This window comes from Pteronotus mesoamericanus, unplaced genomic scaffold (assembly GCF_021234165.1).
Source record: "Pteronotus mesoamericanus isolate MK-2021 breed Mesoamerican mustached bat unplaced genomic scaffold, CSHL_Meso_final scaffold_408, whole genome shotgun sequence".
Taxonomy (NCBI): domain Eukaryota; kingdom Metazoa; phylum Chordata; class Mammalia; order Chiroptera; family Mormoopidae; genus Pteronotus; species Pteronotus mesoamericanus.
This window is the reverse complement of record NW_026555315.1, coordinates 1,967,529-1,991,490: the sequence shown is the minus strand read 5'-3', so window position 1 is coordinate 1,991,490 and position 23,962 is coordinate 1,967,529. Positions and strand designations below refer to the sequence as shown.

The window sequence follows — 23,962 nt, the reverse complement described above, 5'->3', positions numbered from 1 at the left end:
AGCTAAGACTCTCGCCTCTGTTCGCTCCCGAAGGGCAGCTACGGGGGCAGGAGCAGGAGGGGAGCGGGGTGGGGGCAGGGAGCGGCGGGGCGCAGTGGGGGGGGCCGGGCCGGTGGGGCCGGGTGCTCGCCCGAGGCAGGAAGGGGCGAGGAGCTGGGGCGCAGCCCCGGCGCACCCGACGTTCGGTGGGGCGGGGCTGGGGCCCGGCGCTGGGGAAATCTCTTTCTTCCCCGGCCTCTTTGCCAATTCCCGAGTCCCGTGACTTTAATTTTACGGTTCGCATTTCTCCCGGCAGAATCCGGGATGACAAGGTAGAAAGTCTGCCTTGATTAACGGTCCCTCTGGCGCTGAGGCAGGGCCCGCGTGATAAATCTCAGGAATAAAGCCGCGAGCCGCGTGTGGCGGGCCGGCGGGGCCGGGCCGTAAATCCCCGCCGAGGGGCCGCGAGGAGCCGCCAACTTTCGGGAGGGGCCGCGCGGCTGGCCGCGGAGGGGCTCCCAGGGCTGCGGGAGGCCCAAGCCCTGCACGGGCCCCGGCGCCCCACCCGCTCTCCTGCAGTGGCTGTTGTTTAAGGAAGACAGAGTGGAACCGCTCTGTTGTGTCATTGATTTTTAATAAAAGCAGGTAACGGGCTGCAAATCCGGCAGTTCTGTCACTGCGCCCCTCCTCCCCCGGGCCCAGCCGCGTCCCGGGGCTCCGCCCGCCAGGCCGTGGCCACGGCGGGTGCCAGCAGGGCACGGGCCCAGGGCCCGGAGCTTCCCAGGAGGTGGGGGGTGTCGCTCTTGTCTTCACACACGTGTGTACAAACGTGCAGTGCACACGAGCATCCATCCACATGTACGAACACGTGTGAATGCACACCTGTGTGCATGGCCACACAGAGCACACTGCCGCACACCTGTACATATGTGCGTGCATTCATGTGTGCACTGTACATGTACACACGTGCACATTCACACTGCACATGTGTGTATGCACACATGTGTTCAGCATGCTGCATACATGTGATGTGTGTGTTCATTCTGCACACACGTGCGCACCTACCCACACTCGGTGCACTGCATGCATGCCTGCACACATGCACACTCACCTCACGCTTGCGCTCACATGTATTCTCACCACACACACATGCACACACGCAGCACCCTGGACGCAGGCCTGCACACATGCATGCGCACACTGTGCACAGGGGCACACCTGCCCACACACGCAGCACCCCTGCATGCATACTCACATTGCAATGTGTGCACACACATGCTTGCCTGTGCATGCCCACCCACACACTTAGCACGCTGCACACACATGCAAGCACGCATGCTCACTCTGCACACATGTGCAGGCACATGCACACACGCACACCCATGTGCACACACTTGATTAGCTGGCGACGAAGGACAGGGGAGCCTGAGCTTTCCTCCCAACCTAATTCTTTGGTCTCTGGTGACCTTGAGTCTGACACGAACAAGCGGTCCGCTCCCGGAGCGGGACAGGCACGTGGCAGGGGGGCAGGAATACCGGCGTCTCGTGGGGAAAGGACGACAAAGGGAAAGGCTTGCCAGACCGGGAGCACGTCCCCATGAGGTCACGGACTGTGTTTCCTTTGGCATCCGTGCAGAAAATTAGCACTAAATGACAGTCGGCGCTGAACAGAGGGGACCGTGGGGACTTGTCACCTCCTGACCCCGTCCCCTCTCCCTGCTGTGCACCCACAGTCCCTCCCACCAGAGTCCAGCCCCCACCCTCCTCCCTGGCCAGCCCTGCCCCTCTCTCCAATCACTGGTGACACTCGGCCCCCAGCCAGGTGAGTCAGCAAGAGCTTCCTGAGCCCCGCCCCCCAGTCCCTCCAGCCCACTGCAGTGAGCAAACCCATGCAGAAGCCTCTGACACCTTCCACCCGAAGATATTTCAAAATTTTGCATAATTGCCCATTAAGATGCGTTTCCATCATTCAATTACGGGTGACTACTCCTGTGTGCTCGTTGCAAACCCGCACAAAGGCAGACGTGCCTTTGGGATTCGGCCACCGACGGGCCCTGCGGGGCGCGTCCCCCTCGGTGGACACCGGCTGCCAGGTGCTGGGCGCGTGTTGCGTGCGCACACACGGCCCCTCACGCGCACGCTGACAGCTGAGCTGGGCCGGGCCGCGCGCCCCGAGGGTCCGGCCGGCCTGCGTGTTAACGAAGCGCTCGTGAGGCTCATTGCCGCCAGCCCCGCTCATTCCCACTGCCGGGGAGACGCGGGGCAGGGCTGGCTGGCGGGGACACAGCAGCAAACGGGCCTGCAGGGAGCCAGGAAGAGAGACCATGGAAGGACAGGAAGCCTCCCCGGGAGGACCCAGGTGCGGACGCACCGCAGAGCCCGAGACCCCTCGGCGAGCCGGCGACATCGCAAACCGTGCCCCCCTCCCCACAGACTGCGTTTATTTCCCCTCTTCCAAAGCCGTGGGGAGAGGGCCGGGGGGACACTCGCCATGGCCTGGAGGAGGACAGCACATCGGTCGTGGAAGGGCCACCGCGCCCCCTGAGGCGCCACTCCACCGAGCCCTCGGGTTTGGGGAAGGCGCCGCCTGGTACGACAGTGGGTACGAGAACAGGAGCGCCAAGGAGCCTGGCGGCGATGGGGGTGTCTCAGCCCACAGAGGGGGCCGCTGGGCTGCCCGGGCCCCCGTGAGATCCTGGTACGTCCGTCGGCGGTCAGAGGACTGGCAACAGATCCCCCCGCGGCATCTGCGGGCAGGAGGCGTGTGCGAGGCAGATGCCAGGGGTGGGGACGTGGCGGGGGAGGCCACCGCAAGTTGGTTACCATGTGCCCAGAGAGAGAGGGAAGGACGGGAGGGAGGCGACTCTTTTTATAGCAAACAAACTGTTTTCCTCTAAGAAGCCAAAAAGGAAGCAAGAAAGAAGAGGAGAGATGAGGACACGTTTCTGCCCACTGCTGGGCGGGCACTGACCGGCGGGGTCGGCCTGGGGAGAAAGGCCAGCGCAGGCGCGGTGCGGCCAAGGCCCTTCCGCGGCCCCTCCACAGCGAGGGCAGGGCCGGCCAGGCCGCTCGGCCCCTGGGACGCACTGGGCACGGGCCGGCCTGTGCCTGACCCACCCCCATCCCGCACAGAAGCCCGGGGAAGCCGGGCGGTTGCTGCCCCCCGTCTCCCGGCCCTGGGGCTCAGCCTGTGCGTGAGGCCACGAGGTAGCGAGTCGGGGAGCGGGGCTGGCCCGGCTCCAAGCCCCCGCCCACCATGCTGTGCGAGGGACGTGTGTGTGTCATGCATCGGGAGCAAGGCTTGAGCAGAGCCCTCCCCGAGCCTCTCTCCCTCAGTCCTCTTCCCTGTCACCCTCAGTCGCCCTCTGGTCCCCCGAACCCCAGCGGGGCCCTGCCCTCCTCGCAGCCCAGCACCCCGACACCGGAGCTGGCACCACGTGCCCGTCCTCCGCCTTTGTTCACGCCACGAAGGAACCTGTGCTGCTACTCGGAGAGAGTGCTCCATCCCATAATACGCAGCACGAACTATTTATAACCCTGGAAAACATCTTTATTATTATTTTTTCTCCCCTCCAGGAACAGCCGCACACGACGCTGTTAGGTCCACACCGCCGAGGCCCGGAGGGCGGTGGGCCGGGCGCTCCCTCCGGCCCTGCCCGCGTGCAGATGGCGCGTGGGCGTTAGGTACCAGCCTCCTGGCAATCGGAACATCTGTTCCCGTTAGAAAATGCTAATTGCCATCAATCAGGACAGCACCTACCACATTTACATGCAAGCACACATGCAGAAAGAAATCTAAATTTCTCTGAGCGCCACGCTCCCTGCATGTTAACTAGCAGGGGCTGCGGAGGCCAGCACCTCGCCCGGGAGGTCCCAACCTGGGCCGCGCAGCCTCCCGGGACCTGCCCTGGACCCAGCACGGGAAGGGCGGCCCTCAGGGCATGGCCCAGGGGTGGGCACGGGGTTGGTCTGAACAGAACGCCAGCCGCGCCCGGGGCCAGACGCTCCTCGCAGCCTCCTCCCCGACTTGGGTGGGGTGACCTGTCTCTCAGCAAAACCTCTGGGTGTCCTCACATCTCCCAGGGACAACCAGTCAGAGCGTCCAGCCCAGAGGTCTGCCCCGTTTCCAGATCGGAAGGGCGCCCCGAAGTGTCCCAGCCCGGACGCGTGCGGCCCCGCGGCCTCTCCCATGTGCCAGGCGTCCGCGGGGACCTCGCCTGCGTCAGGCCTCTGTGCCCCGGGGCACTGGGCTTCACCGGGCCGCTGGACCACTTTGGGGGAGCCGCCCCACACCTCCCCAGGCCCCAGGGATCTGAAACAGTCCCGGGTGGGGAGGGGAGGGGGTCATCCTTTAAAAAAAATTTTTTTCACTTTGAAATCATTTAAGACTCCCAAGAAATTGCAAAAATAGCACAGAGCGTTCCTGCGTTCCCGTCCGTTCCGGGCTGCACGGAGCTTCCGTGGCCGTAGTGCGAGGCCGGAGCCCGGCCCCCCGGACCTCAGGAGGGGGCTGCATTTGGAGAGAGGCTCTTTAAGGAGGTGATCGAGGTTAAACGAGGTCATGGGGTGGCCCTACCACAGTAAGACCGGTGTCCTCATGAGAGGAGGAGATGGGGCCACAGGGCGCAGGGGGCCACCTGGGTGCCGAGGGGCGAGGCCTCCGACAGAGCCGAGGCTGCCGGCACCCGGACCCCGGGCCCCCAGCCCCCAGGACGGGGAGGACATGTTTCTGCCGACCGCCTGGTCCGTGCTGCTCCGTCAGAGCCGCCCTGGCTGAAGGGCACAGCCTCAAACGCCCCGCCTTTCCATCGCATCCGCCAGCCCGGCCCCTGCTCGGGGCCCCGCAGCGGCGGAGCGCGGCGCAGTTTCGCCAGCCGTGGGGCGCAACCTTGCACCCTCTCCGGCAATGCTTCCACACCATCTGCGGTGAGGAACTCGTTTCATTCCTGACTCCCTGCAGGCCTGTGTGTTGGGGTGTTTTCAAGGAATTATTGGAAAGATAGAATAAAGGAAACTTACCAAATACAAACCCTGATTTCTCATTATTAGATTCAACAGATATAAAATTACCCTTTCAATTTGCTCTAAAAGACCCTAAGTGCCCACTTTCGGCTTCTTGCACATCTTGCAGGGGCCGGGGACAACTGTCCCCCAAGAGCCCCTGTGGTTCCGATTCGGGATGGCTTTGCGCCGGTCCCTCATCTGGGGCTGTACCCCCGCGGAAGCCAGCCCACAGGGGCGTTGCGCGGAGGCATAGGGATGGCACACGTCAGCCGTGAGAGACCCTTGGGTCAGATGACGCCCCCGCCACACGGGCAGGCGCATCACCATCCCAGGATGCGAGCTTGGCCCGTCTCCAAGCCTCCAGCCCCCGCTTTGGAGACTTCGGCTCCCGGACGTGGCCCCCATGGCTCCTGAGTGCATTGTGTGATCCCTGGTGAACTTGGGGGTGTCTCCTGAGTGCTCCCGGGCCCTTCCGCAACGGCGACATCCTGGCTCAGCCCCCCCGGTCGCTGCAGGCGGCCACACCCCGCGAGCCGCCTGCTCTCCAGCCGTTACTCAGCACACACCGGAGACGCAAGGTCACTCCAAACACCATCTGTCCCAGCTCCACCTCCTGTCCCATCCCCAGGAAAACGAGAAAAATGATTCCGTTCCGCCTCCCTGCGTTCTCCGTCCCCCCCAACACAAAACCTTGACCTCTGCTGCTAAATTAATTTTTAGTCCTGCGGCGTCTGCTGACGCTCCTGTTCTCCTCTTCGCCCACAGAACACAGATGCCTTTGAAAGCGCCAGGCCTGGGAATTCTTAACGCACCCTTGCAGACAGGATAAAAAATAATTTTCTGCCAATCCATACAAATCCCTGGCCCATCCATTCGCCCTTTCAGTCCACCTCCGGCCCGTGTGCCAGGTCGAAGAACAAAATGAGGACCTGGCAGAGGTGGAGGGACCCAGCCGTGGCCGGTCTGCCTGGGAGGCCAGTGAGACCAGCACCGACCTCCGGGGAGCGCGGCCCACCCGCCCTCCTGGCCTCTCAACAGTGACCCACCGACTCCGCGGCCGGGGACGCGCACACACCCACGCGGCAGCCACTTGTGTTTCTCCGCCCAGGACGCCTCCTGTAAGTCACAGTTCCGCACAGTGACTGCCGGCGGCTGGGGTCCTTTTCAGTGCCTGGGGTCAACACGGTATCCTGAAGCTGGCCCCCCCGCCCCCCGCCAGGCACCGCATGCTGCTGTGGACGGTGACCGTCATTCACCAGCTCAGGCCAGAGACAAGGCCCTCACCGGCACGGCTCCTGCCTCCCGGGAAGGGGCCGACCCCAGGACACGCCGTTTGCTCCTTCTTCGAGTGTCACCGTGGGCCTCCCCAGTTCTGGGTCCCCACGCCCACAGCGTCGGCCTGACGGATGCCACCCGTCCTCGGCTGGCTCCTCTGCACGCAGACCCACCGCAACACTGACCTCCGTGTGCCCGGCCGCCTGCCCTCCCTGCTTCCTTCCCCGGGGGGCCCCACCGCACCTCCTCAGGCCTGGCCCCGACTTCTTCTCCCGCCGCACTGCTTCTGGCCCCTCTAGCCCTCCTCAGAGACCCCCGCCGGGCCCCACCCCACCCCACAGGGGCTGGGAAACACCCCTCCTCCAGAGCGGGGCAGTGTGTGCTAGGCTCGCATCACGAGCTGCTTAGTTGTAGGTTTAGATTTGGGGTCTCGCGTTTAATTCTTAGCCGGCTCTCCAGACCGAGCTCGGCATTGGGATGGTGGGACAGGGGTGGGGGGGCGCAGACAGGGGCCTCCGAAAAGGGCCTCCGCCACTGCGTCTCCGCCTGCTCCCCCCGCCCCGGCCTCCGGCCTCCGCGCCTAGCCCGCTGACGGCTACACCCTCCGCGTTGTCTCCAAGCGACCAGCGGCAGGCGGGCCGTTCTTGGGCGCATCCCCGCGTCTGGGTGCGATCGGTACCACAGGGGAGGGGGGCGCTGGAGGTGAGCAGCGGAACATGAGGAGGCCCCGTCCCTTCCTCTCCCCGCCTTTCTCTCCAGCCGTCTCGAGGGCAAGAGGGGGCAGAGCGGTGTCCTCGAGTAGCCGATGCTGAAGTCCTGACCCCCAGGGCCTGTGTGTGCCACCCGGTGAGGACGTAGGGGCTCTGCAGACGTGACAAGTTACAGTGAGGTCCTTCCCACGGCAGCAGCTGGGCCTTAACCCCCCGGCTGGTGTCCTTGCAAGGGGGGTGGGGGACGTGTGCACGCAGGCAGAGGGGACACGGTCTCGTGATGAAGGAGGCGGACTGAGATGACGTCCCTCCGAGCCGGGAGATGCCAAGGATGGCGGGTGACCGTCAGAACCCGAGGACCGTGGCCCTGTGGCCTCCCAGCCTCCAGAATCAGGACCAGGCTCCCTTGCGGCAGCCCCGACACCTTCACCCCACGCCTGGGTTTGGAGCCCCGCCTACAGCCCTGGGCCCCCCCACCCCCCGAGGCCAGCAGGTCTCTTATGAGCATGCGATTCCTGCCTTCCGCTCACTCCACTTCCATCTGGGGAGCAGCCAGCAGAGCTCCCAGCTACATCTGGAAACCCTTCTCGCCCTTAATTGTTCGTGAGGCTGTAACACACTGAGCGACTAATGGGCTCTAATGGGGCGGCCCCAGCGTCCCAGGGGGGTGCACGCAGGCCCCTCCCCACCCTTCGGCCGCAGGGCTGCGCACTCTGGGAGCTCAAAAGGCGCCAAGAAAAAAACCATAAAAAACAGGCCTGTCCTCCTATTTTTTAAAAAATGTCACACCAGGGCCAATAAGCAGGTTTATCCTTCCATCAGCAAACGCGGGGCAGAGCCATGGTTAGGGAAGAAGCCAAAAGCAGATGGCACAAAATGTCACCAATGCCACCGAGGTCTGTGACATCTGTCTGGGACCGGCAGACGGAAATTTGGAGGCAGACCCATCACTAGTCCACGAGGTGGGTGTTCAGGAGGCTGGGAGGCACCAGCCACAACGACACCGGGTCCACACCTTCCTCGAATCCTTCCAGGGCAGGAGCGGCGGGGAACCTTCTTCCAATACATCTAACGATGGAAGAGGAACCACAGGTGTTTCCAGAAGGATCACGTCTCCAAAGCCTGGCTCAAGCGAGAGCTGGAAATGCGAGTATCAGAGGGGGAGGCAGCGAGGTGTCCCGCGGCGGGAGGTGCGCCGGAGCGCCTCTGGCGTGGGTGGGTGTTTGCCCGCTGTTCCCCCAGCAGCAGCCCAGCTCCCTGGTGTGGCAGGAGCGCACGAGCAGCCGCTGTCGCAGAAGCGTCCCACCAGCTCTGGTGTAACGAGGTAAAGCCCCGCCCCCGAGAGCTGCCGCCTCCCGCTCCAGGAAGCTCCGCGGCCTCGCAGCTGCAAGGCGGCGGCCTGGGCCCCCCCCCGCACAGCCCCCAGGGGGCCTGTGATGGATCCAGTTTAACAGCTTTTAAAAACAAGAAGACAAGCGCCAGGTGTGATGGATGGTTCGGGAAGCGCGCTTGTTCCAGGATGACTTATGGGAAGTCGCCGGGTACCACTCATGGGTCCATGCCCGAGGGTGGGGCCGGGGCCGCCAGACCGGCTCTAATGTTGGGGGCGTGGACGACCACCGCCATGTGCCCACCCTCTACCAGCTACGACGCGCTCGCCCCAGCCCCCACTCAAGGGCGGCAGCCCCAGCTTTGGTCACACGCTGGGCCCCGTCCGTGCCCAAGGACACGTCATTTATTACACAGTAAAGACTCTAATTGAATCCGTATGTGAAGGGTAAGCTTTAGAACGGGATCTAATTGAGGGGACCCTTTCCAAGGCGGAGAGGTCGGCGGGGCCGGGACCCTGACCTGAGGGCAACCTGCTTCCTCCCACACCCTTCCCCCAACCCCTTCCCGTCCCCACCTGTCCCCGGGTCCAGCAAGGCCACCTCCGCCGTGAGGGGCGCTGCACCAGAGTGAGCCCACCCACTCACAGCAGAGGCTCCTGCCCCCTTTCCCCGCAGCTTCTCCCTCGCTGGTCCCCAGCTCTCCCGCGACGAGCCTCCTCCTGGGGACACGGCACTGAAGTGCAGCCACCCACTCGCGGTGAGGATGGGGCAGGAACCGGGTCCCCCGAGACAGAAGAAGGCATCACGGGGCCCCAGGGGGGTCTGGGCCGTGGGCCAGGGGACCCGCTGCGCACAGGAGGGTCCAGCCCCCGCCTCGGCCCCTCCGGCCTTCCGTGCCGGCAGCCGTCAGCGGGCGCCACACCGTGCCCACCCTCACCCCCGCAGCCAGGCTGACAGACTCCAGGACATCGAGGGCAGCTGTCCTCACGCAGCTCCACCCGACGCGTTCCCAGGGCCCTGCCGCCCCTCCCTGAAGCCACGGAGCAGCGTGACCTGCACACTAACACAGGCGGAGTGTCCCTGCACACCCCTGTGCAAAATAAAATCCCCCACAGCACCACGTCTTCCTGCCACCAACACAGCCTCCGCGACAGGTGCGGGGGGCGCACAGCCTTACCTGGTTGGGCAGGCGCGCTCGGCCTCCCCGTGGCTGGGGGCCCCGCTGGGCTTCTTCCTGGAACTGCCTTGGGGTGAACGGTGGCTGGGGACAGGTGTCAGCACGAAAAGCTTCAGGGTCTCAGCGACGGAGGGACGAATCCTCCAACCTGAATGGAAAGGAAAGGAAGCCGTTATAATGCCTTTGAAGCAGGCGTGTTTATTTTTGACATAAAACAAACACTGGTGTTAATAAACCAGAGAAGCGAGGGCAGCTCCAAGCCACTTGGATGCCACCAGGGATCGCACCCCCGGGGAATGAGAGGAACCTTGCGGAAAACAAATCACGAGGACCCTCTCGCCAGAGGCCCCTGCAGAGCAGGCGGGTCCCGCCGCCCGGGCGGGCGCCCCGCTGCGGCTCTGGCCAGCCGGTGCCTGGAGCCGCGGCCCCAGCGTTTCGCGGCCTCGCCGCCTCCTCTCGGGCCCGCTCCTGCTCCCACCGCCCGCGTCCCGGTTCAGCCCCGGCGCCCGGGGCTGCCCTTGCTCCCACGCGCCCCGCCCCCGCCCACCGTCTGTTTAAAGGACTGGCTGGGGACAGCGCTGTCCTGAGGTGTCCCTCTCATGGCACCCCATTTCACTGGGGTTGCCTCAGTGGCCTGCTAGCCGGGCGAAGCCAGGTTTCGGGGCCCTGAAGCCGACATGACATGGGAGCCGCTGAGAAAACACGAGGCGATGGGTGCAAAGAGAGCACGCAGGGCCTTGCGTGGGGCCTCAGGCTGTACGCCGCCTGGCCCGCCACGGCAACACGCCACCCTCGCCCTCCGATGCCCCCACCCCCGCCTTTGCGCCTGCTTGTCCCTCCCTCCCAGGGACTCTGCTGTGTGTCACCTTTCCAGTGAGGCCAGTGGGAGCGGAGCCCCTCCTCAGAAACAACCCGCCCCCTTGCCCGGCCCCCATGAACGTCCCCAGGGCTCAACGCAGCTGCTACCTAGACACACACGCGTGTTTCCTGTTGTCTTTGCCCCCCCCCCGCCCCCCGCAGAGCCCTGAGGGCCGCCCTCTGCGCCTGCGTCGGCCGGGACGCTGCCCCAGTGCCCGGGCCGCGTCTGGCAGGTGGGGGAAGCCCGTGCAGGGCTTGCCGAGCGAGTGGGCGAATGAATGAACTTTCATTCTCCTGCACTCGCACTTCCAGCTGATTTAGAACAGCGTCCCGTGGTCACCAGTGGGGATTCCCAGGGAAGAGGGGGCAGCCGCTCCTGTCGGGGTGTTGGTGGCTGGTGGGCTTTGGTCTGGGGCAGAAGGCACCTGGGCCTTGGAGTCTTGGCGTCATTTACTGCGACCCAGCGTGCATGCCGTCGGCAGACTGGACACAGACACCCTCCTGGAGGCCCACCCTCATCAGCCGGGGCAGAGCCTCAAGCGGGGCCGGGGTGGCTGGGCTGACCAAGCTTGCCCGCCCGCCCCGCTCCACCCCTGGGAGAGGCCCACAGCGGAGGAGAGGAGGCGCGCCCCAATGCTGGGCCCCCGCCGGCCCACGGCCAGGAGGCCCGGGGTCCAGGCCTCAGCCTGCAGTCCAGACTGCGTGTGCAAAGGGATCGGGTCCTGGGGTGGGATCCTCGGGGGAGGGGCTGCATCTCCCTCGTCTCTGAGCCCCACGAATTTCTCCCCGCCGCGCACCAGCACCGCGCCCGCACCCACGCCCCGCCCGGCCTTGGCAGGCACGGAGCCCCTCCGGGGGCAGGCGGGGAGCCCCAGCGGTCAACCTCCATGCCCGGAGACCCCTCACTCACGCTGGTGGTGAGGGTCTTCAAAATAATTGGGGCGCCGCGAGTTTCCCCAGCAGGCCGCACGCGGGCGTTGCTACTGGAAGAAGGTCACCCTGCAACTGCCAGGCGTGGCCGCGTCCCGGGCCGGGCAGGCGCCCGGGGAGGGCGCGTCTCAGAGGACAACACGGCGGAGTCCATGCCCCCGTCCCCCACTGCTCAGCGCTCTGCCAAGGTCTCCCTGGCCCAGTCTGGCCGCCTCGCCTGCGGTGGCTGCTGAGCCCGCCCAGCGCCCAACAGGCACCCTGTCAGGTTGTTGCCACGGGGGAGAAATTTGAAAACATTTATTTGTAAAGACACGTGCACCCCTGGCTTCATTGCAGCAACATTCGCGGTAGCGAGGGCACAGGAACAACCTAGGGTCTTTGGTGGAGAATTGGACGGAGGTGCAGGATGGACATGCAATGGAACACTGCTCAGCCAGAAGAAGGGACGAAACACCGCCGCTTGCAACAGCACAGAGGCGTCCTGAGAATCGCGTGCTAACCGAGCGAGTCAACGGGGAAGGACAAGAGCCATAGGATTCCGTTCATCCATGAGGTATAAAACCGAAAGCAGCAAACAAACGAGAAAACCGAACAAACACTCATGGACGCAGGCCACAGCAGGTCCTTACCAGAGGGGACGGGGACAAAGAGAGTTGAAGGGGCCACGTATGTGATGCGGAAAGGGGACCAGAGCCTGGGGTGGGCGCACAAGGCCACGTCCAGATGACATGGCGCAGAACCGGACACTCGGAACCTATGGGATGTTACTAACCATGGCTGCCCCGATACTTCTGATATTTTAGAAAGCAGATCTTACAGGTTCTCACCATAAGGAAAAAAACTGCAACTGTGTGAGGTGGCAGATGTCAAACTTTAGGACCCGGCAATCATTTTGCAACATACACAAACTTCAAATCTTTACGCTGCGGACCTGAAGCTAGTACAGAGCAGTATGTCGGTTCTATCTCCATAAAACTGGGAAAAATTCGTTGTCACGCAAGGACTTGATGTTCACTGTTATAAACCATGCAGCCCTGGCTGGTGTAGCTCAGTGGACTGAGCACAGGCCTGCAAACCAAAGGGTCACTGGTTCGATTCCCGGTCAGGGCACGTGCCCAGGTTGAGGGCCAGACCCCCAGTAGGGAGCACGTGAGATGCAACCGCACAGGGATGTTTCTCTCATTCTCTTCCTCCCTCCCTTCCCTTCTCTAGAAATAAAATAAAGATCTTTAAATACCACCCAGACATCCACAGCACGCACTCACCCTCCGGACCTCGCCAGCCCATTAGGAGAGAGTCAAGACCTTGCCCGCTTCGCAGTTCAGTGAGGCCCCGTCTCCTTTCCCTGTTTTCCCCTGAAGGGGCCCCTCCCGGGTGCCTGCCCTCCCGCGTCCGCTCTCTCCAGGCACCTTCCAGGGGCGCGGGCAGCCTCCTCCTCCGCTCCCCACTCCTCCTCATTCCGCCTCCGTCCCTGCTTCCGCCACATATAAGCCACCGCCACAGATGGAGTCCACCGTGGAGCTCGAAAGCAAAGCCTGCTCTTCCTTCCACCGACCCGGAGCATGTCGTGCCAGCGGTCGAGATTATAGGGTACACGTATGTAACATCCTGAATAAATGAACCTCCTCTTCCCGCTTTTTAAACTGCTCTGGAAAAGCCAGCCTCATTCCTGATTCCCCTCCTGCCTCATGAATCCTGACTCCGGCAAAAATAATTCGGGTTTTATTATTCTGGCGTCTGGTGGGAGTCTGGGGTGATTTCGCTGGGGCTGCGCTCGTCTTTTTTCCATACCGGTGTGTTTTAATAATACGGCTGCACCTTCAGGTATTGTTGCAGCGGTTCATTATTCAACGCATCGAGCAGGGCGGGGAGGGCCGTATGTGATTCTCGCGTCCTGGGCGCTGCGCTTAAAGCTCACGCGGAGGGTTCGAGTCCCCCGCGGCTGGCGGTTTCCAGAGTGGCCGCTGAGGCCGTGCCACCCTAGCGAGACCTCGGCTCTAGCTGAGGGCCCGACCCCTGCCACGCGACTGAAACCCGTGGCCCGGGGACTCCCGGCCCCAAGCCAGAAATGCCCCGCCACCCGGGAGAACCCCAGCGCCGCCGTGGGGGGTCGCTAGGCCACGTGGGTTTCCGGAAGCTCGAGGCGCAATGCGTCAGGCCCAGCGCCCCGGCTCCCCGCCCACTTTCCTGCCCAGCCCCGCCCCCAGCACCCGGCTCCTGCGTCTAGACCAGCGACGAGCGGGGACGGTGAACCAGGCCTGCGTCGGATGCTCAGGGACGGCAGGGCACCTGCTTTCTGGCCCTTCCGGAAAGCACCGTTCCCACAAAACACCCATCGAGTGCCCCCTACACTGGATGCTGGAGACACCGAGAAAACCCCACGTGGACTCATCCTCAGGGGGCTTCCACTGATGACAAATAAACCAAAGGTGCCCACAGAGGTGGGGCCCGAGCTTGCACGAGATGGCCGACTCCACAGGGCCGACCTGGCGTGGCTCAGGGGGGGTCCTCGGCACCCAGGACAGGGCGGCTGCTAACAGTCCCAGCGACCGTGCCTGAGCCGCTGGGTGAAGGGCGGAGGGCCCCCGAGGTGGGCGGGGGAGAGCAGAGGCGCCTCCTTCCTCCTGAGAGGGTGTCCTCGCCCGCCTCGGAGCGAGCCTCGGAGGCTTCGTGAGGGCAGGAGGGGAGAGCGGCCCAGGGCGGGGCCAGGGACCGGCCGGAACACCCCAGGCGCCCCGGCCGAGTCAGGGCCCAGGCCAGGACGCGCCCGGCCTGCCCTGCCGAGGACTTTGAAAGGCCACCTGAAGAATTTCAAGCAGGAAGCCATGCAGATCAGTGTCGGGCGCGTAGGCGTCCACATGGGCGGGGTGGAGGGGTGTGGCCTGATCTGGCCCCTCCCCCCCGGAGGTGGCCGCCGGTGACCCGATCGGAAACTGGGACTCGCAGGGGCAGGTGGAGGCTGGTGAGGCTGATGGGCAGGACTGGCGAGGCCCAGGGACGGGCTGGTGAGGTGTTGCATTGCGTTAGGACGTGCAGTCCGCTTTTTGCACCTCTGTGTGTTGACGACGGCGGGGTACAACGTTCCAAGGCTGGTGGGTTGAGTTCAAACTTGGACCCACTGCGTTCACAGGGCTGCTGGGACGACCCGGGGCGTTCGGTGGGTGGCTGGGTGCCAGTCTCTAAGGCTTAGGAGACGGGCTTGTCGGCTTTGGGGCAGCCCGCCTCCAGGTGGCAGCCCCCCTCCGGGTGGCTTGTGCGGCCCTTGCCCCATCCCACGGTGCAGTGCCCCCCGCCCGGCCCCCAACACACCGGAGCTGGTCTGTGTAGCTCCCAGGACAGGGTATCAGGTCTGAGGTCAGGTCGGAAGAGACTCGAAAGTGCTGCCTTGCTTCTCAGCGGGGGGCGGGGGCGGGGGCGGGGTTGGCCGCCATGCCACCCAGCTGTAAGGAGAGGTCCACATGCAAGGACCTGAGCTCCCACCCTCAGCCACCGGAACGCGCTGCCAGGGACACGGGTCCTCCCGCCCCAGCTGGAGGCCGACGTGCAGACTGCGGCCTGGGAACAGACGCTGAGCCCCTCAGAGCTCCCAGCTAAGCCCTTCCACGAACCCCAGAAACTGTGACCTCATCAATGATTGTCATTTGAAGCCACTCAGTTTTGGGGTGACCTATGCCAGAGGGATGGACAGCTAGTATAGGAACTGCAAAAATATCGACCTCCATGGCGGCTGCCGCCCCGGACGCAGCTACGAAGGAGGAAGAAGGTGGGTGAGAGACAGGAATGGGGGCTGCGAGGTCACCCCGGACGCAGCAGGAGGAGACGCCCAGGCGCAGCGACAAGGGGAGCCCCACAAAGAAGGAAGACCGGACCGCAAACCACTGCGGAAGCCCAAGGAAGAGCATTTCCAGAAGGAAGGTCCAGATGTTTCTAAAAGGTCCAGCAGGACCAGGCTTCTAAGGGACCCAGCTGTCCCCTCACTGGGTGTGGCGAGCAGGGAGAGGGCGGGGAGAGGGGGCCACCACCCAGGTGAGACCTTCTCCCTCACGGCTCCAGAGGAGAGGCCTCCCCTGCCCGCCTGCCCCGGCTTGCGTCCTCATCCCCCCCGCAGGCGCCTCCCCCTCTGGGAGGGCTGCCTGCGCCCCGCCTTCCTGGCGCTGCTGTGACCTGTGACAAGGTTTCCCTTGCCCCCCCTCCCATCCTGGTCTGTGCAGCTGGGGGCTGTGCTTTGCTCGCTGCTACGAGCCCAGTGCCTGACACGTGCTGGCACCACGGGGACTCGGGGGACTCGGGGGTGGCTGAGTGAGTGGAAGGACCAAAACCCCGAGCCTCACCTGGTGGCCCGTTACCTGGTGGACCCATGCCGCCCCGGCAGCAAGGCCCCTCGGCTGTGAAGAACACAGCAGCCGGGGGGAGGGGTGGCCCAAGGGGCTCTTCCCACCCTCCCCCCAAAACGGGGGAGAGTCTGGAGGAAGCCCACGTGGCCGCGGTACTTCCTCCTGGTATTTGACAAACCCAGACGGTCTGCACCCCGCGTGCTGGGGGGCGGGAACCAAGGGCACATCCCACCTGCCCCTCAGCAAGCAGTTCAGTCTGGGGGGAGCCCGGCAGCCACCCAGGGGTGCCTAAGGGGGCAGACACAGGGAGGCCCCGGGAGTTCAGGGACTACGGAGAAGGCTGCCTGCCTCAGAGTCACGGGGATGAGAGAGGAGGGGCCGCGGGCAGGGACGGGGGTATGGGGTGGAGGTCAGGGAGCAGGAGGGGAGAGGGAACAGGGGCAGCAACAGGGGTGCGGGGGCGGGCAGGTGGGAGGGGCCAAGGAGATGCCTTGCAGGGAGGGGGGCACAGGCACCTAGAGACCAGGCTCCGAACAACAGGGTGCGGGGGTAGGGGTGCAGCCCGGAGGGCAGGTAAGAGCGTGGGAGAGGGGCGGGGAGGAGGGTACGAGTCGGGGCCAGGCCGGGCAGACAGCGTGGTGGGAAGCCGTTTCCCGCGGATCTCCATGCAGCCGCCGGTCTGCGTGGCGGAAGCACGGCGCCTTCTGATAGGACTTTGATGTTGAACAGCCAATGTTTTCTCAGAGACGAGTTTCATGTCACAAATGGAAGGGAGAATGGAGAGAAATGGACAGGGTGCGAATAGAGATGCCAGTGTCCCCTGTCCCCACACTGCTTGGGACCCGTGTGCTCCCAAGGACTGGCTTTCCGGGGGGGGGGGGGCCCAGACTGGCAATGGGAGGGGCCCCGGGGGGTTCCTGGGGGATGGTGTCGCCTCTGAGTCACAAAAGCCGGAGGGCCTGGGGGGAGACTCCCGGGCCTGGTGTGGCAGGAGCAGAAGGCTGCCTCCCCAGGGCCCCGCTCCGGGCCTGGGGTCAGGGACGGGCCGCGTGTCCTCTGCTGCACCCTCGCCCTGTGTGCGTCTGCCCGCAGCCTGGCCATGGGCGCTCGCTGGAGGGTGTTTAAGTGCGGCTCCCTCCCGGGGCCACAGCTCCCTCCCGGGGCAGAGAGCGCGCCCGCGCACGGGCCAGCCAGAGCACGGGAGACAACCACACGCAGGCCGGCGCCTGGCAAACATATACGTGGCCCGTCACCGTGACCGCGCGGCCCGGCACAAATATGCAGAGCACGCTCCCCGAGGGCCCTGCCCCGCGAGGGCCCCAGCCTCCAGCAGGGAGCTGCCCTGGTCCTGTGTGGGTGCCAGCGCTCGCTGTCCCCGCCTCTCCTGAGCACGGGGGGCAGGGGGACTTCCTGGCAGGACAAGCAGCAAACCCACCCCGGGCAGGGCGTCCCAGTCCGTTCTGACAACCTGGGCACGGCGATGCCGACCTCTAAGCCCCCCACGTATGGTCACAGGGGCTCACAGACTGTCGGCCCGGGTGCCTACCTGTCCTCCCTGGGTCTTGGACCTCTCGAGGACAGCACGTGCCATGGGGAGGGGCACGGACACCTCCCTGGTGACTCACGCGTGGCCTGCGGGGAGGCAGGGGGACGAGCCGACGACCTGGCCAGGCCCTCTCCTGCCTCGGCCTCCAAGCCCTGGGTTCTCCTGCGCGCATCGCACCGCCCGGCCGGGTGCGTCCGCAGGCCTGCCGAGTCCCGGAACTTCCTGCCGACACAGGAGCGCGTTCCTCGGTCAGGCGCCGGTTACGCAGGCGTGTACCTTGGCCAAAACTCCTGACACCTATGCACCTCACAGCACGAAAACGACTCTTAACGTTGAAATTAAAAATAAAACCGCCTCCTGGGCTGACAGCAGATCTCGAGTCAAAGCCCCTCTCACGTCCCTAAGGCGACCAAGCGGCTGCAGAGCCCTTCGATTGGCCAGGGTCAGCGGCTGCAGCCCAGTCAATATGTCTGGGAAGAAGCAATAATCAGTGTGACGATGCTGCAGGCACCCCACACTCGGGGCTGGGAGAGCTGCCCCTGGGGGCGTCCGCCCGCAGTGCCAGGAAGGCCGCAGCCATCTGTCCACCCATCCGTCCATCCATCCATCTACCCACCCACCCATCCATCCATCCATCCACCCCCCCATCCATTCACCCACCCACCCTAATATCGATCCATCCACCCACCCACCCACCTACCCATCAGTCCATCCATCCACCAGTCCATCCATCCACCCACCCATCCACCCATCCACCCACCCATCTATTCATCCATCTGCCCATCCGCCGACCAGTCCCTCCCCCCACCCACCAGAGGAGAAGGCCCACACAAGGGCAGGGGCCGGGGGCAGGGCTACAACGACTGGAAAGTGGGGCATCTGGGGGTGTGGCCTTGGGACTCAACCAGACTCCACTGACCGGAGACGCTGGCTCCCCTGTCACTATCCCGGGGCGACGTCCCTAACCGTCCCCAACCTCAGTCTGCTCTCCTGCGAGCTGGGGTCATGATAACTCTTGTATCGAGTGGCTGTTGGGACAAATAAGGTCACGCACACAGAACGCTGAGCTCAGTGACTGGCCGTTCACGGTCAGCCCGAAACACCTGACGGTCACCCTGTCTCCATCATCGTTGTCGCAGTCAGAACCACCGTCCGCGCCAACGGCGGCGACCCACGCGCATGGGGCTCCGCTCCTGCCCGGCGTCACGCTCTCGGCCGCCTGACCCTGCAGTTGTCCCTACTGGGTTGGCCAAAAAGTCCATATTTTTTTTTTTCCGTAAAATAAAAGACACATTTTTCGTTTTCGCCAATAACTTTATTGACTTGGATATTTGCAGTAGGTCAGCTCTCTCCCGCGTGGCATCATGTTGATCGGTCTCAATTAATGTCTCGATTTGATCGCTATCAACTTCAACTGGTCCACCCGACTGTGGAGCATCGTCCAGCGGGAAATCTCAGCATGAAACGTCACAAACCACTTTCGACACGTTCAATCAGTCACAGTGCAGTGCCTTCTCCATACACTGCACAAACCTTTTTCTGCATTTCCGTTGTCTTTTACCTTTCTTGAAATAGGAAAGCATAATATGCCAAAAATGTTGTGTATTTTTTCCATCTTTAATATTAAAATGACCACACGAAAATTCACGAGTTTTGATGTTTTTTTAATGCACGCTGATAGGACAGCTGTCATAATACAATCTAGCAAAGCTGTTTCGAATGAAGTTAAAGACAACAAAGCGCTACTAGAGCCGTCTCGCGGGAAAAACCGAACGGACTTTTCGGCCACCCCAAGACTAAAAAGGCGGAGGCGCGCCTTTTCCCAGCCTGTGAGCCTGGACTCGGACATGAGACTCGCGGGGTCAACAGAAGGATGCAGGCGAGGCCGTTTCCAAGCTTAGGCCAGGAGACGCCTTCAACGTCCCCGCTCGCCCGCCTCGGCCTCTGCCCTGGCCATGGCCGGGCCCGGGGCCCCGCAGGGCTAGGAGCTGCCCCAGCGCGACCAGCCCCCAGCGGAGCCACCGAGGGAGCGCAGCCAGGCCCGGGAGCCAGGAAGGGGAGGGGTGCCGCTGTGCGGCGGTCGCTGTGTCATCAGCCCTCACCCCGTTTCAGTGACTGCAGCCCCGTCGCAGCCCCATCCCGGACCGCCTTCCCCGCCGCCTCTCCCAGCCAGAGTCCAGCTGGGGACAAGCCCCACATGTTCTCATGTGACAAAATGACAGGGGATGCTTAACAAAAAGAATCATTAACTGTCCCAGGGAACCGAGGGAAAGGGGGCTTGGCCGGCAAGAGACGCAGACGGTGCTGAAAAACACCCGCACAGCAGAGCCTGGGCTCGGCCACCACTCCTGGTCTGAGCTGGGAAGGCAGCCTCCTCCCCGCTCCCCAGGCTACGGTCCAGGTCTTCGGGGGAAGGCACAGCGGTGCCCCTGCGCGGGGGCTCTTCAGTCGGCCAGGGCCTGCAGGCCAGGACTGCCCGGGCGTCACGCCCCACCACTTCCGGAGCGGCCTGGCCACCCGCGGGCTGGCTGCCCCGTCCCTGTCCTGCTCCCCTCCCTGCCAGCACCGCCCGCTCTCCAGTGCTGTCTGAGAGTGTGCCTCTGCGAGGGCCGCGCTGAGACCCGGGCTCGGCCAGGGGGCCGAGGGGGCCGGCTCAGTGCCCAGGGGCCTGGGATGTCTGGGGCTACGTGAGCGGAGGAGGTGACGCAGCGGGCAGTGCTGGGTCGCTCGGACAAGCTCAGGGGTCAACGATGAGTGTCATGGCCGTCTGTTAAGGGTTTCCAAGACAACCGGAGAGGGGCTGAATGCTTTACCTGCATGTTCTGTGCATCCACAGACCAAGGGGGGTCCTGCCACGGCCCCCCTTGCAGGGCCGAGGAAGCCGAGGCTGAGAGCGCGTCGGCCAGGGTCACAGGGGGAGTCCCAGCTGCTCCCCACCCCCGCTGCCCTCCACGCCTGGCACACGAGTGCTTCTGGCAGGCTCTCCGACGTCCCTGGACCACAGATGGAGGTAGCCAAGGGAGAGCAGGTACGGGAGGAAGGACAGAGAGGCCCCAGTGAGGTGCGAGGGGCGAGACCCTGACTCCCTGCAGACCAGGCCTGGCGCTCGCACCCCAAAGCTGCCCCGCGGAGCCACCCACACGGGACGGAAGGAGGGAGGCCGGGAGTGGGAGGGACCCGAGGCGCCCGCGTCCTGCCTGGTGGCGCTGGCTGCAGGGCCCTGCCGAGGAGAAGGCACAGGCCTGTCCCTCCCGAGATGCCTAGGTCGTAAATGCTGGGCCAGGTGAGGCGCCGCTGCGCGGCCACCTGTCAGGGGAGCTGGGAAGCAGGCGCCCGCTGGGCAGGAAGCTGGCCCGGGCGGCCTCCACGTCCCGGCCCACCCTTGGCTTCCCAGGGTTGTCTCACTTCTCAAGGAAAAAGCCCGTCGGCCTGTGTTCCAGCAGCACGGTCCCGACCCGCAGGGCGTCTCAGCCAGCGGCCAGCGGTCCGAGCCCCGGATGCAGGCAGAGAGGCCGAGGCGAGGGCAGTGGGGACAGAGGCAAGGACCTGGACCTTGTCCCTCACCCCGTCCTGTTTGTCACAGGTCGGGAAGCCGGGGGCAGGGCCAGGGATCACGTCTGCCAGCTCAGCAAGTCTTGGCAGGACACAGTGGCGGGTCACGGGGAGACGTGGAGCAGCAAGGGAGCGGGGAGAAGGGCAGGATCCGCGTTCCCTGCGTGGACCCACCCGCTGCCGCCAGTGGGGGCTGAGCCCCTGCCCCAGGGCCCTGGGATGCCGAGGATCTGAAGCCGGCAGACTTTCCCACCAGCCACGTCACCACGGGGGGCCGTCGCTGGCGGCCAGGCTGCCCCCTGAGAGCTCACGGAAGCCCCGCCCCTGACGCCCAGGAAGCGGCGGCAGCCCTCAGTGGGTCCAAGGGACATGCTTCAGGCGCTGAGTGTGTTTCTGTTCCCTGTCTGGCTCCTGGCAACAACTCCCGCCGGTGTCCCTCACACCAGCGGGTCGCGGAGGCGGGGTGGCTTCCAGGACCGCCAGCGCCTGACGGGGCCTCCTCCCCACCGCTCTGTCCGCAGGCGCCCGGCCACGGCCCCTTCCTCTCCCGCGCGCCAGGCAGCGCCCTGGTCAGAAGCAGGGACCCCGTGCGGACGCTTCCACTGAGCGGGCCGCTCCGGTCCACTCTGGGCCTAGGTTTCCCCAGCTGTAAGGACAGCACTGCACTAGCTAATCAGCAAAATCCCTTCCAGTCCTGTCAGGCTCAGAAGCCTAGAAAGGGAGGCATTGCTGGGTAGTTTCTAAGAAGCATATGTTACTTTTACAGTCAGAGGAAACCAAGCTTCACAATGAGAACAAATGGAAGGGGTGTCCGTAAAATTACCTCGGTTCCCGGGAGGGTGGGGGGACGACATGTGGCCTCACACAGCCAGGAGAATGGCCCGGAGCTGGCCTGCCGGTCGGCCAGCCAAGTGCCCATCAGCGGACAGGGCGGCAGGACTCCCTGGTGTGGACAGAGCTTCCACGGAAAAGCTGCCAAGCCCGTCCTGCAGGCAGGGTGGCCAGGCCACGGGCCGGCCGGGTGGCCCCCCAGCCCGCAGGGGGCTCAGCTCTGCACCCGGGGGACCCCTGGCCTGCCAGGCCCGGCCCTCGCTCTCGGCGGTGGCGCACAGCGTGCCCACAGCGGGCCTGGCAAGTGCGGACACGCGGGAGAGAGCGAAGCGCGTGGCCGCTGCTGGCAGCCGGCCACCCCCCCTCGGACGACAGGCCCATCTCTATGCGCCATCAGTCCCGCCGAATCCCGTGACCTTGGCGCGGGGGCGGGGGGCCGGGATAAGGACGCGTGCGTGCACAGCCCCGCCACCAGACGCGTCAATTAACTTTCCCAGTGCAGAGCCGGGCTGTAATTACAGCAAGTGATTAACGGGCTGAGGTCGCCCGCCTCTCGGGGACCGGGGAGCAGCAGAGGCTGGGAGAGCCGCGCTCACCTCGGCACCGTCCGCGCCTCACCAACGGGGCCGGCGCCCCGGGAGTGGGCCATCGATGAGGGATGAGAGTGGGGACGTCTCCCTGGCGCCCGTCACCGAGCTGGCCAGGCCTGCGGAGCGGGAGGGCGGCGGGGGCTGCGCAGGGCACCCAGGCGCCCCGGGCAGGCGCAGACCTCGCTCCAACGCCCCCAGGCCCAGTGCGCCCCAGGCCGCGGCCCCCCAACAACAGGGAGGCAGGGCAAGGCCAAGTCCACATGGGCCATGTGGTCAGAAGCCAAGAGACATGGCCCCTCCCAGGCAGGGTGCAGAGGCTCCTGCAGGACCGCCACCCTCCGGCAAGGGCGCCAGGTCAAGGGGAACGCGTGCTGGGCCAGCAGAGGGAGCCGAGGAGCCGGGGCGGGGCGGGGCACCGCCCTGCGGATGAAGCCGGCAGGACCCCTAGGGTCTGCGGGGCCATGGGCGTTCCAACATCCAGGCAGACGAAAAGGCACACGTGTGTCTTACGGGCCGACACGCAGCCTGACACACTACCTATCACTCAGGTGTTAAACAGTGCGTGGTTTGTGCTGGGATGCAGACAACCTGGGGACAAAGCCCTGCCCGGGAGCCTCTCGGTCTTGCAGGGAAGGGACACGGAGACTTGGTCAGGGCCCTGAGAGACGGGACCGCGCAGGGGGGCCCGTGGGAGGCGGGGCTCTGCCCTCGTGGGGTGGGGCCAGGCGGAAGGCGAGTTGGACGAGGTGACCCCGAGATGGCCCGCGACCTCAGCTGGGAATTTACTTACCTGTCAGGTGACACGTGCAGGAAACACATCGCCTTGCACGTGGCCAAGGGCCAGGCCCCAGCCTTCCTGGGGCCACGCATCCTCACAGCAGAACGGCACCCCCAGGGAAGCAAGGGGCAGGCCAGGGGGCCACGCGCAGCCACTGGCCAGCTGTGCGGCCTCCGGCCATGGCCCCCCAGACGCCACGCCCTTTCCTCGGCCCTTGGCTGAGCCAGGAGGGCCATGCGGGCTCTAACGCTGGATGGAGCCTGCATGCCCCGCCCGCCAGCAGCCCCGGTGGAACCCGCACCCTCCGCTGTGGGCGCCGGGGGCTCCAGCTCATGCAACACGCAGGGTGGCCCGGATGACCGGCCCGTCGTGCTGCCGGTGCGGCCGTCGCCGGTGCGCACACAGTACGCCGCCGAACCCGCATGTCGACCCACAAGGAAGGTTCTAGAACTGCCCAGCCCGCAGACCAAGAGGCCACCCCTACACAGCACACACCGAGTCCGGGCGCTCTCCTCCCTCCAGAGACAGGGCTCAGCCTGTGGCGCTCACCGACCTCGAGCCCAAGACTCCTGCGCCCGCAGCCAAGGACATTTCCCGGGGCAGCAGAGGCGCTCTAGACAGCCAGGAGGGTCAGCGGCCGCCGCGTCGGCCAGCATTCCCTGGGCAGGACAAACGTTCGACAGAGCAAATGAAGAAAAATGAACCGTTTCCTTGGCTTACAATGCTCCCATCCCTGCCGGATCTGAGACAGGGAGCAGGAGGAAACAGCAAGAATGAGACGGCCCTGACTCCCGCCCGGACCGGCTCCGGGCGGGGGGTGGGGGGGCCGCGGCTCACCCTTTGCGTTTCGTCTGTGTGTCCTGCCTCCCCAAGGGCGCGGCCGGGAGGCTGCCGCTGAGGCTTCCCCGCAGTGCGCAGCGGGACTTGGAGGGAGCGCGGCTGGTCCGAGCGCGAGGCATGATGAGGTGACCCGGGCGCGGAGGACACTCAGGCTGCGAGGAACAGAACTCATTCCCGGCGGACGCCGCCGTCTGCTTCCCAACGGCAGGACGGCACCTCGGCGCCTG

General features: G+C 64.9%; 1 protein-coding gene across 2 annotated transcripts in view; it reads right to left on the bottom strand.

The window, feature by feature from the left end:
* The window catches only part of RBFOX3 (RNA binding fox-1 homolog 3), a 269,214-nt gene that overhangs the window by 185,705 nt on the left and 59,547 nt on the right, over nt 1-23,962 (bottom strand). For both annotated transcript variants that reach the window (XM_054593393.1, XM_054593394.1), the window contains exon 2: nt 9,477-9,624. The gene's annotated coding sequence lies outside the window, so the exon portion shown is untranslated. The remainder of the gene's footprint in view (nt 1-9,476; nt 9,625-23,962) is intronic.